The sequence below is a fragment of the Aquarana catesbeiana genome, linkage group LG07 (genome assembly GCF_042186555.1).
Source record: "Aquarana catesbeiana isolate 2022-GZ linkage group LG07, ASM4218655v1, whole genome shotgun sequence".
Taxonomy (NCBI): domain Eukaryota; kingdom Metazoa; phylum Chordata; class Amphibia; order Anura; family Ranidae; genus Aquarana; species Aquarana catesbeiana.
In genome coordinates, this window is record NC_133330.1 from 70,843,188 (window position 1) to 70,859,165 (window position 15,978).

The following is a 15,978-nucleotide window of genomic DNA, read 5'->3' on the forward strand; positions in this document are numbered from 1 at the left end:
TTGTCATACCCCCCACAATACACTCCTGTACATACTGCCCACTGTCATACACTTCTCTCCTGTACATAGTGCCTGCTGTCGTACAGTCCACAATGTTCTCCAGTACATACTGCTCACTGTCATGCCCTCCACACTCCTCTCCTGTAAATACTGCCCACTGTAATATCCTCCACACTCCCCTCCTGTACATACTGCCCACTGTCATACCCTCCACGCTCCACTCCTGTGCATACTGCCCACTATCATACCCTTCACACTCCACTCCTGTACATACCGCCCAGTGTGATACCCTCCACACTCCTCTTCTGTACATACTGCCCACTGTCATACCCTCCACTCCTGTACATTACGCCCACTGTCACACTCTCCACACTCCTCTCCTGTACATACTACCCTCTGTCATACCCCCCCACACTTCTCTCCTGTACATACTGCCCCATCATACCCTCCACACTCCTCTCCTGTACATACTGCCCACTGTCATACCCTCCACACGCCTCTCCTGTACATACTGCCCACTTTCATAAACTCCTCTACAGTACATAGTGCCGGCTGTCATACCCTCCACACTCCTCTCCTGTACATACTGTCCACTGTCATACCCTCCACTCCTGTACATTACGCCCACTGTCACACTCTCCACACTCCTCTCCTGTACATACTACCCTCTGTCATACCCCCCCACACTTCTCTCCTGTACATACTGCCCCATCATACCCTCCACACTCCTCTCCTGTACATACTGCCCACTGTCATACCCTCCACACGCCTCTCCTGTACATACTGCCCACTTTCATAAACTCCTCTACAGTACATAGTGCCGGCTGTCATACCCTCCACACTCCTCTCCTGTACATACTGTCCACTGTCATACCCTCCACTCCTGTACATTACGCCCACTGTCACACTCTCCACACTCCTCTCCTGTACATACTACCCTCTGTCACCCCCCCCCACACTTCTCTCCTGTACATACTGCCCACTGTCATACCCTCCACACCCCTCTCCTGTACATACTGCCCCATCATACCCTCCACACTCCTCTCCTGTACATACTGCCCACTGTCATACCCTCCACTCCTGTACATTACGCCCACTGTCACACTCTCCACACTCCTCTCCTGTACATACTACCCTCTGTCATACCCCCCCACACTTCTCTCCTGTACATACTGCCCACTGTCATACCCTCCACACTCCTCTCCTGCTCTCCTGTACATACTGCCCCATCATACCCTCCACACTCCTCTCCTGTACATACTGCCCCCTGTCATACCCTCCTCCACACTCCTCTCCTGTACATACTGCCCACTTTCATAAACTCCTCTACTGTACATACTACCCTCTGTCATACCCCCTGTGCATACTGATGTGCATAGAGTGCATACTGCCCACTGCCATACCCTCCATACTCCTTTTCTGTACATAATTCCTGCTGTCATACCCTCCACGCTCCTCTCCTGTACATACTGCCCACTGTCATACCCTCCACTCCTGTACATTACGCCCACTGTCACACTCTCCACACTCCTCTCCTGTACGTACTACCCTCTGTCATACCCCCCCACACTTCTCTCATGTACATACTGCCCACTCTCATACCCTCCACACCCCTCTCCTGTACATACTGCCCCATCATACCCTCCACACTCCTCTCCTGTACATACTGCCCAGTTTCATAAACTCCTCTACTGTACATAGTGCCGGCTGTCATACCCTCCACACTGCTTTCCTGTACATACTGCTCACTGTCATGCCCTCCACATTCCTCTCCTGTACATACTGCTCACTGTCATGCCCTCCACACTCCTCTCCTGTAAATACTGCCCACTGTAATACCCTCCACACTCCACTCCTGTACATTATGCCCACTGTCATACCCTCCACACCCCTCTCCTGTACATACTACCCACTGTCATACCCCCCACACTTCTCTCATGTGCATACTGCCCACTGTCATACCCTCCACACTCCTCTCCTGTACATACTGTCCACTTTCATACCCTCCACATTCCTCTCCTGTACATACTGTCCACCGTCATACCCTCCACACTCCTCTCCTGTACATACTGCCCCATCATATCCTCCACACTCCTCTCCTGTACATACTGCCAACTGTAATACCCTGTACATACTGCCCCATAATACCTTTCACACTCCTCTCCTGTACATACTGCCCACTGGCATACCTTCCACACTCCTCTCCTGTACATAGGGCCCACTGTCAAGCCTCCACACTCCTCTGCTGTGCATACTGCCCACTGTCATACCCTCCACTCCTCTCCTGTACATACTACCCTCTGTCATAACCCCCACACTTCTCTCATGTACATACTGCCCACTGTCATATCCTCCACACTCTTCTCCTATACATACTTCCCACTGTCATATCCTCCACACTCTTCTCCTATACATACTGCCCACTGTCATACCCTACACATTTCTCTCTGTGCATACTGTCCACTGTCTTACCCTCTACATTCTTCTCCTGTACATACTGCCCACTGTCATACCCTCCACACTCCTCGCCTGTACATACTGCCCACTGTCATATCCTCCACTCCTGTACATTATGCCCACTGTCATACCCACCACACTCCTCTCCTGTACATACTACCCTCTGTCCTACCCCCCCACACTTCTCTCCTGTACATACTGCCCACTGGCATGCCCTCCACACTCCTCTCCTGTACATAGGGCCCACGGTCAGGCCTCCACAGTCCTCTCCTGTACATACTGCCCACTTTCATAAACTCCTCTACTGTACATACTACCCTCTGTCATACCCCCTGTGCATACTGATGTGCATACTGCCCACTGCCATACCCTCCACACTCCTCTTCTGTACATAGTGCACACTGTTATACCCTCCACATTCCTCTCCCTTACCTGCACATACTTCCCACTTTTATACCATCCATACTCCTCCCCTAGGCCTCCTACCCATAAAAACAGTGCTTTAAAATTATATTGAATATCCTCACTGTTACCAACTCTAGAATGGCCACACTTTTGTTAGTTCAACTAAAGGAAATCTTCTCAGTCCTCATATTCTGTTCTGCCCATTATTAGTGCTCATTTCATTTTGTGGTTACTGTTGTGATGTATAGAGGAACATAGGGGATGTCAGGGAAGGTTTTTCTACAATCTGTTTCCATGCGGTTAGAAACATACAATTATTAAAAAAGGCCTTGTGTGGTAGTATTACCAGCACCCTTCACTGAACCCAGCAAAATTATGGTTCTTATCCATATAGTAGTGGTGGTGGGGGTCAGCTGTCCACAAGCCTTTGGCTATATAGTGTAGACTTAGACATTTTTACTCAGCAAGTTGGGCAGGTAAGCTGTTTCTTTTCAAGTGACATTTTCAAGGTTGGTTGAAAAGTATTTTCAGGATATCATAAGGCAACTGAATCAATTCTTCTATGCTTTACTTTTGGAAAACATGTTACAAAGGCATGAAGGCTTTTACTTATACAAAAGTATGCTACACAATGAAAAGATAGATCTCCAAATCTTCATACAAAAAAGTTTACTTTCGAACGGGGAATGTTTTCTATGTTTCTGATATTTTTGTGTCTAAATATAAATTTGGAGAAACTTTTCTTTTATAATGACCCATCTCTTACCAGGCGTAGAGTGTTCTGGTGAATCCTGACACTAGGGGAGTGCTGGAGTTTGATCAAAGACACTGCGGGGATGGCTAATTGCCATACTTCTGCTCTGATCTTTAATTAAACCTCATTAATACCATCTGATACAAATGCAGTCCTTCTGAATTCCTGCTTGTGTTTCATCCTGGCTTCTCAGGAAGTTTTCAGAATGGGGAACTTGGTGTTGGATTGAAGATATGACTTTTTGTAGTGCTGGTTTTATTTTTAAAGTAGAACTCCAACAATTTTTTTTCTTTGGATACCTTCCATATAAAAAATAAATTCCCAATTTCTACTTGCTCTCTCCAAACTCCAGTACAGTCTCCAGTATCCTCCTTAGCCCCATGCCAGAAGTCCTCTTTTGCAGAATGACAGTTATGCCATTCTGGCCATTTTCTGTGAACCTAACCTGTCATGTCCCCTAGGGGGGTGTGCCATCATGCAGGCTGGTCGCACAGTACACCAGGATTGAGTGGTGCTCACGTCTCATTACATAAGCATCGTTCAGTCCTTGAAGTATGCCAACAGCTACCAGAGGAAGAGAAAGCTGCCTTGATGTCACCAGACCAGCTAGAAGACTGCAGTAATATATTCATGCGTCTCCCTCTAGTTTTCCCTTAGTTTATGTAATGCAGTGAATTTCGCTTTGCAAAGAATACCCAATCACATGCAAGCAAAGAAAAAATATTTTTGCTTGCACTTGATTGGATGATCAAAGTCAGCAGAGCTTCACCTCATTCACTAAACTAAGGGAAAATTCCCTTGCAAAGTGAACAGCCTACTATTTGCCTTTAGTAAATATTTGCACGCCTCCTTACTGAACTGGAGAGCCTCTAACATAGAGGGGAACCAATCCGTCATTGTCTTTTCTCCATCTATGCTTCACTGGTCCGGCCATAAACTGGGTACACTCCATCTTTTATCTTGAAATGGAAACTGACCTGGGTACCCAATTTACTCCAAAACATAGAGAAATGGGAAGCCTGTAAAACTCAAAAAAAGTCAGCCTAAAGTATCACCTGCTGACTAAAACCAAGAAGGCAAAATACTACAATTCAATACTTTATATTGGTGGTTTCAAAAATTAACATACATTTTTTACATTTTTTTTAGTGCTGGCCATAATAAATAGAGTAAATATGTACAAAACTACAATTCATATAATTTAAAGCCCCCAATTAATCTGCAGCTTTTCCCTAAATGACTTGACTGCCACAAGTAATATCTACATTTCTTGCAACCCAGGCTTTTATTAGGGTGTATTTCTGCCATAAATTGTTCTCTGTATTTATTAACAATATGTGCATGTCTACATGTGCATTTACTATAAAACTGTTGAAGTGAATTTCCACTATTTGTATTTTGGGAAACTAATTTGCAGATCATCTACTGAGACAGACCATTGCAGTAACCTCTATAACAGGGATATGCAATTAGCGGACCTCCAGCTGCTGCAGAACTACAAGTCCCATGAGGCATAGCAAGACTCTGACAGCCACAAGCATGACACTCAGAGGCAGAGGAATGATGGGAGTTGTAGTTTTGCAACAGGTGGAGGTCCGCTACTTGCATATTCCTGCTCTATAATCTGACTGCTAATGGGAGGGCTTGCCTGATCTGATGACCGGATTAGTTCTAGTGTTGCAAACAATGCAAGCCCAGCACCCCTGTAGGTTTATTCCCAGGGTGTAGAAATTATACCAGGATATCACCACTATTTACTGCAAAAAGCTAAGAATACTCCTGGGCATGCTTGCATTTTCACCCTACATTCTGCAGATTTTTAGGAAAAGTAGTGAGCCAATCATATGAGCAGAAAGTTTGATTTCTGGGGTGTTTTGTACAAGCAGTATTGCTGCCCTTTTATTTAAGGATAGCAATCACATGAAGCCATTTATTATCACATAGTTTTTTGAAATCACCCAAATGGCCCTGATAAAAAGTTTACATACCCTGGAATGTTTGGCCTTGGTACAGACACAGAAGGTGGCACACACAGGTTAAAATGGCAATTAAAGGTTAATTTCCCACATTTGTAGCATTTTAAATCACAATTAGTGTCTGTGTATAAATAGTCAATGAGTTTGTTAGCTCTCACATGGATGCACTAAGCAGGCTAGACACTGAGCCATGAGGAGGTGGAAAAAAACAGTCAAACGACCTGTGTAACAAGGTAATGAAACTTTACAAAGATGGAAAAGGATATAAAAAGATATCCAAAGCCTTGAATATGCCAGTCAGTACTATTTAATCACTTATTAAGATATGGAAAATTAGGGGCTCTTTTGATGCCAAGCCAAGGTCAGGTTGACCAAGAAAGATTGCAGCCACAATTGGTGGAAGAATTGCTCAGGTAATCGCAGGAGAATTACAGGCTGCTCTCCAAAAAGTCAGTGTGGTTGTTTTTAAGGAGCACAATTCAACGATACTTGACAAAAAAGACCTGCATGGTTGAGCTGCTAGAAGGAAGCTTTTACTGCGCCAATGCCACAAAAAAGCCAATGAGGCATGTCAATGTGTTGGGCATATTGTAACCAGGCTTTTTTGTGGAACTTTTACAGTAAAGGCTTCTATCTGGCAACTTGACTATGCAGCTCTTTTTTGTTCAAGTATCATCGTATTGTGCTCTTTAAAAACAACCACACCATCTTTTTCCAGAGCAGCCTGTATTTCTCCTGAGGTTACCTGTGGGTTTTTCTTTGTATCCTGAACAGTTCCTGCGGCGGTTGTGGCTGAAATCTTTCTTGATTTATCTGACCTTGGCTTAGTATCAAGAGACCCCCACATTTTCCACTTCTTAAGTGATTGAACAGTACTGACTGGCATATTCAAGGCTTTGGATATCTTTTTAAATCCTATTCCATCTTTGTAAAGTTTCATTACCTTGTTATACAGGTCTTTTGATTGTTCTTTTCTACCTCCTCATGGCTCAGTGTCTAGCCTGCTTAGTTCATCCATGTGAGAGCTAACAAATTCATTCACTATTTATACACAGACACTAATTGTGATTTATGCGCATTGGGCCCCCCGCCGTGCAGTGGGTGCACCTGCATGCCCTCTGGTGGCTATTGAAGGGTACAACATACCCATATGGGGTTTCCCCCAGGAGAGCAATTCTGCCGACGTATATCGGCACGAGCCGGTCGGCAAGCGAGTAAATAAAAGACAGTTTTTTGGCATGATAAGTCATGTTTTCAATATTAATGCCAAAATTTCACAATTTCTGCCAGGGTATGCAAACTTCTGAGCATAACTGTAGGTAAAAACATGTTGTCCCCGTTTCCATTTTTTTTTTTTTTTTAATAGCCATTGTTTATGATACACAGTGCTGTAGAAAATCAGATGTCATTCAGTTTGGATCTATATCTACCTAAAGTGGTTCTAAAAGCAGAAGGTTTTTTACCTTAAGACCCCTTTCACACCGAGCCGCCATTGGCGTCGGTGGTAAAATGGCGCTATTTTTAGCGTTTTACCGTCGGATTTGCAACGCATTTCAGCCGCTAGCGGGGCGCTTTTACCCCCGCTAGCGGCCGAGAAATAAAACCGCCCGTAATACGCCGCAATAGCAGCGTTTTGCCGGCGGTATCCCAGCGCTGCCCCATTGATTTCAATGGGGAGCAGCAGTGGAGGAGCGGTAAACACACCGCTCCAAGGAAGCTGCTGGCAGGACTTTTCCTGACGTCCTGCCAGTGCACCGCTCCAGTGTGAAAGCCCTCAGGCTTTCACACTGGAGACAATGGAGCAGCTGTTTGAGGGCGGATTGCAGGCGCTATTTTTAACGCTATAGCGCCTGCAAAACACCCTCGGTGTGAAAGGGGTCTAAAACATTCTCTGCATTAAGGTAAAAAAAAAATCTGTGATCATCTTCTCTCTCTATTTGGATTCCCAGATGGTAGCTAATGTTCCCCAGTTCTTTAATCTCAAAATTTTCTTTCAGCTTGTGAACTATCTGATTGTAATCCCTTTCTTGTTCAAAATAGGTTATAATGTCATCAATATAGATAAGGATGTATATCCATCCGTCTTCTTGATTCTTGGAGTAGAGACAGGGGTCTGCTTTATTTTTTGAGAATGCCTCTCTGGTAAGCACTTCATTCACTTTCTCATTCCAATTCCATGCAGATTGCTTAAGACCGTAGATACTCTTCTGAAGTTTACACACAAGGTTGTCTCCTTGCTTAAACCCTGGTGATTGCTCCATGTAGAGGTCTTCCTTAATGTCTCCATATAGGAAAGCAGTTTTAACGTCTAGGTGTTTCACTTGCGTGCCCTTCCCTGCTGCAATGCTAAGAAGCGCTCTGATGGTGGAGTGTTTTACGATGGGAGTGAATGTTTCATCGTAATCTTCACTGAATTTCTGGGAGTAACCTTTGGCAACTAGTCTGGCTTTGTGTTTGTGGATATTCCCTTCTGCGCCTGACTTTACTTTGAAAGTCCACTTACCTCCTATAGTTTTGTGGTTAGGAGGGAGCTCTGTGAGTGTCCAGGTTTTATTTTCTTGAAGTGACTTTAATTCTTCTGCTGCCTTTCTCCATTTATTAGCTTCATGTTTTGGCAGTTTTTCTATGTCTTCCCAGGATGTTGGTCTAAGTATGCTGTGTGTTTTGACAGTGTATGATAGCTTGCAGGGTAGTATCCAAGTCCAAGTGAATCTTCTGACTTCAGGCAGTTTAGCAGGTTCTGGTGGGGAACTGGATTTAGGCATTGTGAGTTCCACCTTTTGTTCTGACTCCTGCACAGGTTTGCTTTGGTTGACCCATTCTTCTGGTTTGCTTGGCATATTCACTTCAGAGCTTTCAGTGATCAGTGTTTATGGTGATGGGCTCTCATCAAAGTAAACACTATGGCTTATTGTCACTTTGTCAGTCTTTGGGTGTAGGATTCTGTAACCCTTAGTTTGCTCGCTGTAGCCTACTAGAAAGCGTTCTTAGTAGAAACAGCTTGTTTAGACTTGGACGCTCATGCAGTTTTGTAATGAAGTCCACATACCTTTAGCAGTTTTCTCTGTTCTTATGTGGATAAACTGATCAACTTATAGTAAGCCTATAGTCACTTTTGCCTATCTATCCTTCCTGTCCCAGTCCTCTGTCTCTGAGTTTGTGGGTCTGTCTGTATTCAGCACTTGCCACAAGTCACCCTTACTGAGAGTCATTTCTAGCTTAAAAACTTACACAGCTGGTAGTTGCCATTGTTCAGCTTTGCAACTGCAAACTTCACATCTGAACCACTTGCCATCTTTCAGCAGCTTGTAAACATTACTCACTGTACTCATTGAGTTGCAGAGTTCTCTTTCCAGTGTCTGGGTGCAGCTGGTTGCACTGGGTTTGTAGTATCCTTTCCAATACCTGGGGGGTCTGCTGGGCCATGACCTGTTGTCCAGGGTATTGATATAATGCACTGGAAGCTTCTTATTTACAGAGAATACTTTACCTTCATGAAAGATTAAAAAGCATGTCTTTACATCATGAGACAGGAACAGGAAGCATAAAAGTACACAGTAAGGAAAGCAAACCTGCTGCTTAGATAGGTATAATGCATACAGTATTGTCAATTTATTAGCAACCATGCTGCTGTTCTTTCCAACAAGTGTATCTACTGTACACGTTACTATTAAATATAACTCTCCACACACTGCTACATGTCTTCTCAAGCAAACTTTTTAATAAAAACATCTTGGTTTGCGTATTATAATACATGTTCAATAAATGGCCTGCACACTATACAATAGTACTGATAAAAGTCTGTATCTGAGCACAGGTACGATTCTGTGTCTTTCCTACAACTGCGTCTCTTTACTCCATATGGGCACTTTTTTTCATATACAGTGCCATGCAAAAGTATCCCCCCCCCTTGGCTTTTTACCTATTTTGTTACATTACAGCCTTTAGTGCAATGTTTTTTTTAATTTGAATTATATGTGATGGATCAGAACACATTAGTCTAAGTTGGTGAAGTAAAATTAGAAAAATATATACACAAAACTATTTTTCAGAAATAAAAACTGATAATTGGCATGTGCATATGTATTCACCCCCTTTGTTATGAAGCCCATTAAAAGCTCTGGGGCAAGCAATTACCTTCAGAAGTCACATAATTAGTGAAATGATGTCCACCTGTGTGCAATCTAAGTGTCACATGATCTGTCATTACATATACACACCTTTTTGAAAGGCCCCAGAGGCTGCAACACCTAAGCAAGAGGCACCACTAACCAAACACTGCAATGAAGACCAAAGAACTCTCCAAACAAGTAAGGTACAATGTTGTTGAGAAGTACAAGTCAGGGTTAGGTTATAAAAAAATATCCAAATCTTTGATGATCCCTAGGAGCACCATCAAATCTTTCATAACCAATGGAAAGAACATGGCACAACAGCAAACCAGCCAAGAGATAGTCGCACACCAAAACTCACGGACTGGGCAAGGAGGGCATTAATCAGAGAGGCAGCACAGAGACCTAAGGTAACCCTGGAGGAGCTGCAGAGTTCCACAGCAGAGACTGGAGTATCTGTACATAGGACGACAATAAGCTGTACGCTCCATAGCGTTAGGCTTTATGGCAGAGTGGCCAGAAGAAAGCCATTACAGCAAAAAATAAAATGGCACGTTTTGAGTTTGCGAAAAGGCATGTGGGAAACTCCCAAAATGTATGGAGGAAGGTGCTCTGGTCTGATGAGACTAAAATTTAAGTTTTTGTCCATCAAAGAAAACGCTATGTCTGGCACAAACCCAACACATCACATCACTCAAAGAACACCATCCCCACTGTGAAACATGGTGGTGGCAGCATCATGCTGTGGGGATGTTTTTCAGCAGTCAGGACTAGGAAACTGGTCAGAGTTGGGGGAAAGATGGATGGTGCTAAATACAGGGATATTCTTGAGCAAAACCTGTACCATTCTGTGTGTGATTTGAGGCTAGGACGGAGGTTCACCTTCCAGCAGGACAATGACCCCAAACACACTGCTAAAGCAACACTTGAGTGGTTTAAGGGGAAACATGTAAATGTGTTGGAATGGCCTAGTCAAAGCCCAGGCCTCAATCCAATAGAAAATCTGTGGTCAGACTTAATGATTGCTGTTCATCGGAAGGCAGTCAGGTGTAAATGAACAGCTGGTCCGTTTACATCCAGATGCCCATAGAGCAGAGTGGGCTGTGTCTGTTCTGCATAAGAGGAGTGGGCATAGACCTGTCATCCAGTCGATCTGCTCAGCTCAGCATGGGATCAGCAGACAGACCCCCTGCTAAGCAAAAACAGATGTGGCCCGTGTAAAAGGGGCCAAAGGGTCTACCTTCTCCTCTATCCAAAATAAAAAAAAATAGACTTTTTTTCCTATCTCTAAACCAAACACTACAAATTCTGAACCAACAAAAAAAAAAAAAATGGAGCAGACTCGATGGATCACATGGGTTTTTTTCTGCAGTCACTCTTCTATGTCTATTATGAAATTTTTGCATTTTTTTTATCTGGGAGTAGATGCAGCTGTCGTCATCCAAAATAGCTTCAGATAAAGCACAATAGTGCAGCTTTTTCCGGGACTCTACAACCACTCCCTTACTTATCACAGAACAATGAAGCAGTATTTTTAGGGCCCCGTTCACATCTGGTATCGCTGAGATTCTGCCCGTGATCCCAAATCACATTACAATAATGAAAAAAACGCACCACACGTGTTCAAGTGCCATTCATTTTTATTGGCACCTAAGCGTGGTGTGGTTTTGCTGCGATTGTTGAGCAGCCAACCACAATGCGCAAAGCTTGTAGCCCAAAAGAAGCTCCTACTCCTTTTTGGTAGACAGGTGTCACACGTTGCAGTTTGCTGTGATTGCGATTTTACGTGGCAAAACCACACCTCGTTTAGATGCCAATGAAAATGAATGGCACTCGAACACGTACAGTGGCGTCACTAGGGTTGGTGTCACCTGGTGCTGCAAAACATGGCATCACCCCCCCCTCCTGTCTATCCTGCCCAGCCCCCTGCAGGGCAGGCTAGGGTGGTATAGGGCAGGTTGGGGTGGTATAGGACAGGTTGGGATGACATAGGGCAGGTTGCGGTGGCGTAGGGCAGGCTGGGTTGGCATAGAGCAGGTTGCGGTGGCATGGGGGGAAGGTTGCTGTGGCATAGGGCAGGTTAGGACTCTATGTAGAGACAGACAGTGTGCAGTAACTTAAAGCATGCCCAGAGATGAAGACACCCAGGGGCTGCTGTGTTCTCACCTTTTTTTCCTTCAGCTGCAGGATCAGCCAGAGTGAAGGAGTCTGTGGGAGGAGTGGAGGAGGCAGCCACACCCCCAGCCCTGCCCACCAACTCCAGATGCCTCCCGAGATATTGGAGATCCCTGAGGGACAGCTTAAGACGTGAGTGTTACAGGCAGCCTCCCCCGCGCCGTTTGGTGCCTTGCTCGCTCCACTGCAGCTCTGCAAGCAGAAGCAATATAGTACTGTGTAGTGGTGGGCAGCGGCCCTGGTGTCACCCCTCTGGCGGGTGTCACCTGGTGTGGCCCGCACCCCCATAGCAACACCACTGAACATGCGTGGTGCGTTTTCTCATTTACTCTAGTGCGATTTGGGATTGCATGCAGAATCACACCGATTCTGCCAAAGATCACAAAACACCAGATGTGAGCAGGGCTAAGGCTCCTTTATACTTGTGACCATCATTTCCGCCCTGTGACAGTTATACAGCCCAGAGCGACTGCATTTCTGTGTTTGAGTGGGCAGTTGGGGGTGGTAAAACCGCAACTTAACCGCACTGTGAATGTGGTTTTTGTTGGAGAAAAATCATATATGTTTTAATGAAGCCTATTTTAATACATCTGGGATTTGATTCAATAGCAGGTCTGGAACTATTTTTAAAGTCCAACTCTGGGAAACCTAAAAATGATCCATCCCTTGCAGTGCGGCTGCACAAAGATTAATTGCTCATTAGGGGGAATAGAAAAAAAAAGATTTACTTACCTGATCCTCTGCTCCTTTGCATTGCTAAACCAATCTTTGCAGTATCTTCTCCCCCATGGTCCAATGGTCTAAGGTCCAGATGTCATTAAGATCAATGCAATGTAGATAAGTCTGCATTGAATGAGATGATGCTGAAGGACAGATGATGCTGAAGCTTGGGAGACCACCGTTTGCCAGGAAAAAGGTTTAGGTAAGTACAAACACTTTATTAATTTATTACAGGTTGTTTTATAGCGCCATCAATTTACACAGCACTTTACATATGCAGTAGTACATTCACATCAGTCCCTGCTCTCAAGGAGCTTACAATCTAAGGCTCTTAACTCACATTCATATATACACATACTAAGGTCAATATCGACCAGAGCCAATTATCCTACCAGCATGTCTTTGGAGTGTGGGAAGAAACCGGAGTACCCGGAAGAAACCCACCCAGGCACAGGGAGAACATGCAAACTCCAGGCACGTAGTGTTGTGGTTGGGATTCAAACCAATGACCCTAGTGCTGTTAGGCTTTTACTCTCCCCTAGACTAAATGAGCAATTACCTCTTGCAGTCCGGGAACAGCCCTGTGCAAGGGATCATTTTCAAGTTTCCCGTAGTTGGGCTTTAAAGTTATTGTAAACCTCTGACATGAAATATGAACACTACTTGTCTCAATCCAGAGCACTAAGTGTCATTTCTGTCTGCTGTCTCATTCCTCTGCTATTAGCATGAATCATTTCTGACAAGTTTTCCTGACACCAAAAGAAAAAAGGAGCATCTGCTCTGTTCCTGTGTACTGTGTAAAGGGAAATGTTTTCCTTCCATCCAATCAGCGCTCAGAACTCTCCTCACTTAGCCATGAAGTGTGTAATTCAGCTCTCCACCCCCCTGTTTTCTGACAGCTCAGACAAGCTTTATCAATTCCGAACTTTGAACAGATGTAGATACAGTAAGAGAAGACTGTGGATAAACAGGTACAATTTATGTAGGATGATTTGTTTAATCTCTGTCACTTCATTAGATATGTGAATGGGATTACAACCTTTAATTCTTGCAGTGTGGGCACAACCCCACTGCAAGAGAAAATTTCCAAGTACCCCGAAGTTAGGCTTTAAGGGTGTATTTCCAACAATTGTTGTTGGGGGCAGGGTTGCCAACCGTCTGTAAATTTACAGACAGTTTGTAAAAATCAGCTGATTTTTATGGTGTCCATAAATGTCTTTTATGGATGACAGCTGTCCATCAAAAAAATATGGCCATGGGCCGGCTTCGAAACTGCAGCAGGGCTTAGGGGGGCTCGGGCGGTGGCATCATGGTTCTGCTTGGTGCCTTTTCTGAATTGTAGGAGGGGGAGCCAGGAGCGGGAGTTCCGGGACAGGGAAGGAGTCCAGAATGGAGGATCAAAGAAGCACAGGAGGACTGTGGTCTGACTGGGCCTGCCCCCCAGTGCCTCACTGTCCTGCACCCAAGCAGTCTTGTGGAAGAGGTGGGTCATTGATAGCTCTAGCCTTCAGCCAGGCCACACAAAGTCTGTGGGGGTAGGGGCAATGCTGTATCCTGGCCTAGGCCGACAAGGCCCAGGTGTAGGGCAGCACTTTGCAGGGGGGCAGCACGAAAAGAGTCCCCGCCGGCTTGCGATACACTTTTAGTGTAGCGCCAGTCTTATGGGGTGGACTGAGCTGAAAGGCAAATTAGTCTACCGCCCCCATAAAGCGGCCGCACTTCTTCCGGTATGCGGGCGGCGGCCGGCATTCTGCAACTGTGGGGGGGGGGGGGGTGCTTATAATTTTGACTGTCCCATCATCCTGGACCACAAGCCTTCCTCATGGTGCTATGTTTTCTCCTGCACCATTGGCATGGTTATATCTTCTTAGTCCTCTCCATAAAATTATCAGAAGTTTGAGCTTAAAGTAGAACTATAGGTAACACTTTTTTTTTTTCATTTTGGATAGAGTAAGGGAGGGTTATAGCCCCTGTCAGTTTATTTTTTACCATCCCTGTCCCATTGCAGAGATTTCCCTTCACTTCCTGCCCCATAGCCAAACAGGAAGTGAGAGGAAATTTATGCAAATTAAGGGAATTTATTCCTGCTCCCCCCCCCCCCACCAGGCCCACTCGAAAATTTCAGGGCAGATCTTAAATAGCAAGGGGTGTGGCCTTGCCAGGTAGGGGTGGGTCGTATTTAAATTAGAGGGTACAGGAGTTTAGTCAGGCCTAGGGCAGCACAAGACCTAAATACACTATGGGGGGGGGGGGGGGTCACTGATGTAAGGGGAGGACACTGATATAAAGGTGTTCCTTTTTTATACCAGAACCCCCCCCCCCCCCACCACCACCACCACTTACGTTAGTGTATTCACTCTGCAAAAGGTAGTCTGTGGTCACCAGAGTCCCCCCCCCCCCCCAACGCTGATGTAAAGGGGAACTCTGCAGACTCTGCTGTAAGAGGGGCCCTGGTGACCAGAAGTACTCTATATTCCCATCGCACACGTTCCTGGAGAAAGCTCTAAAGTTTTGAGAGCTGCAGCAACCACCAGCTGGAGACTGGATCAGAAAACCACAATGAGGATATTTGCCAGCACACCACGGATCATCAAGTATAGTCCAAACGTTTTTTACTGAAGCATGATCACATCACAGAAAAAGGTAATGCAATGTTTCGGAGTCAAGAAGGACCCTGTTTGTCAGGCATGTGATGACGAAGGGGGGGTCCTGCGTAACTGCCTTTTTTTGTGATGTGATCATGCTTCAATAAAAACTGTTTGGACTCTACTTGATGATCTGTGGTGTGCTGGCAAATATCCTTACTCTGGTGACCAGAGACCACCTTACATCAGAGTTCCCTTTTACGCCAGAGTCTGCAGCATTCCCCTTTACATCAGGGTCTGCAGAGTTCCCCCTTGCACTGTAAAGGGGAAATCTTAGAATCTTATGTAAGATTCTATGCTGGGTTATACAGTGAGGGGAAAAAAGTATTTGATCCCCTGCTGATTTTGTATGTTTGCCCACTGACAAAGAAATGATCAGTGTATAATTTTAATGGTAGGTTCATTTTATGAGTGACAGACAGAATGACAAAAAAAAATAATCCAGAAAAACGCATTTGAAAAAAGTTCTAAATTGATTTGAATTTTAATGAGTGAAATAAGTATTTGACCCCTTCGCAAAACATTACTTAGTACATGGTGGCAAAACCCTTGTTGGTAATCACAGAGGTCAGACGTTTCTTGTAGTTGGCCACCAGGTTTCCACACATCCCAGGAGGTATTTTGCCCCACTCCTCTTTGCAGATCCTCTCCAAGTCATTAGGGTTTCGAGGCTGACATTTGGTAACTCGAACCTTCAGCTCCCTCCACATATTTTCTATGGGATTAAAGTCTGG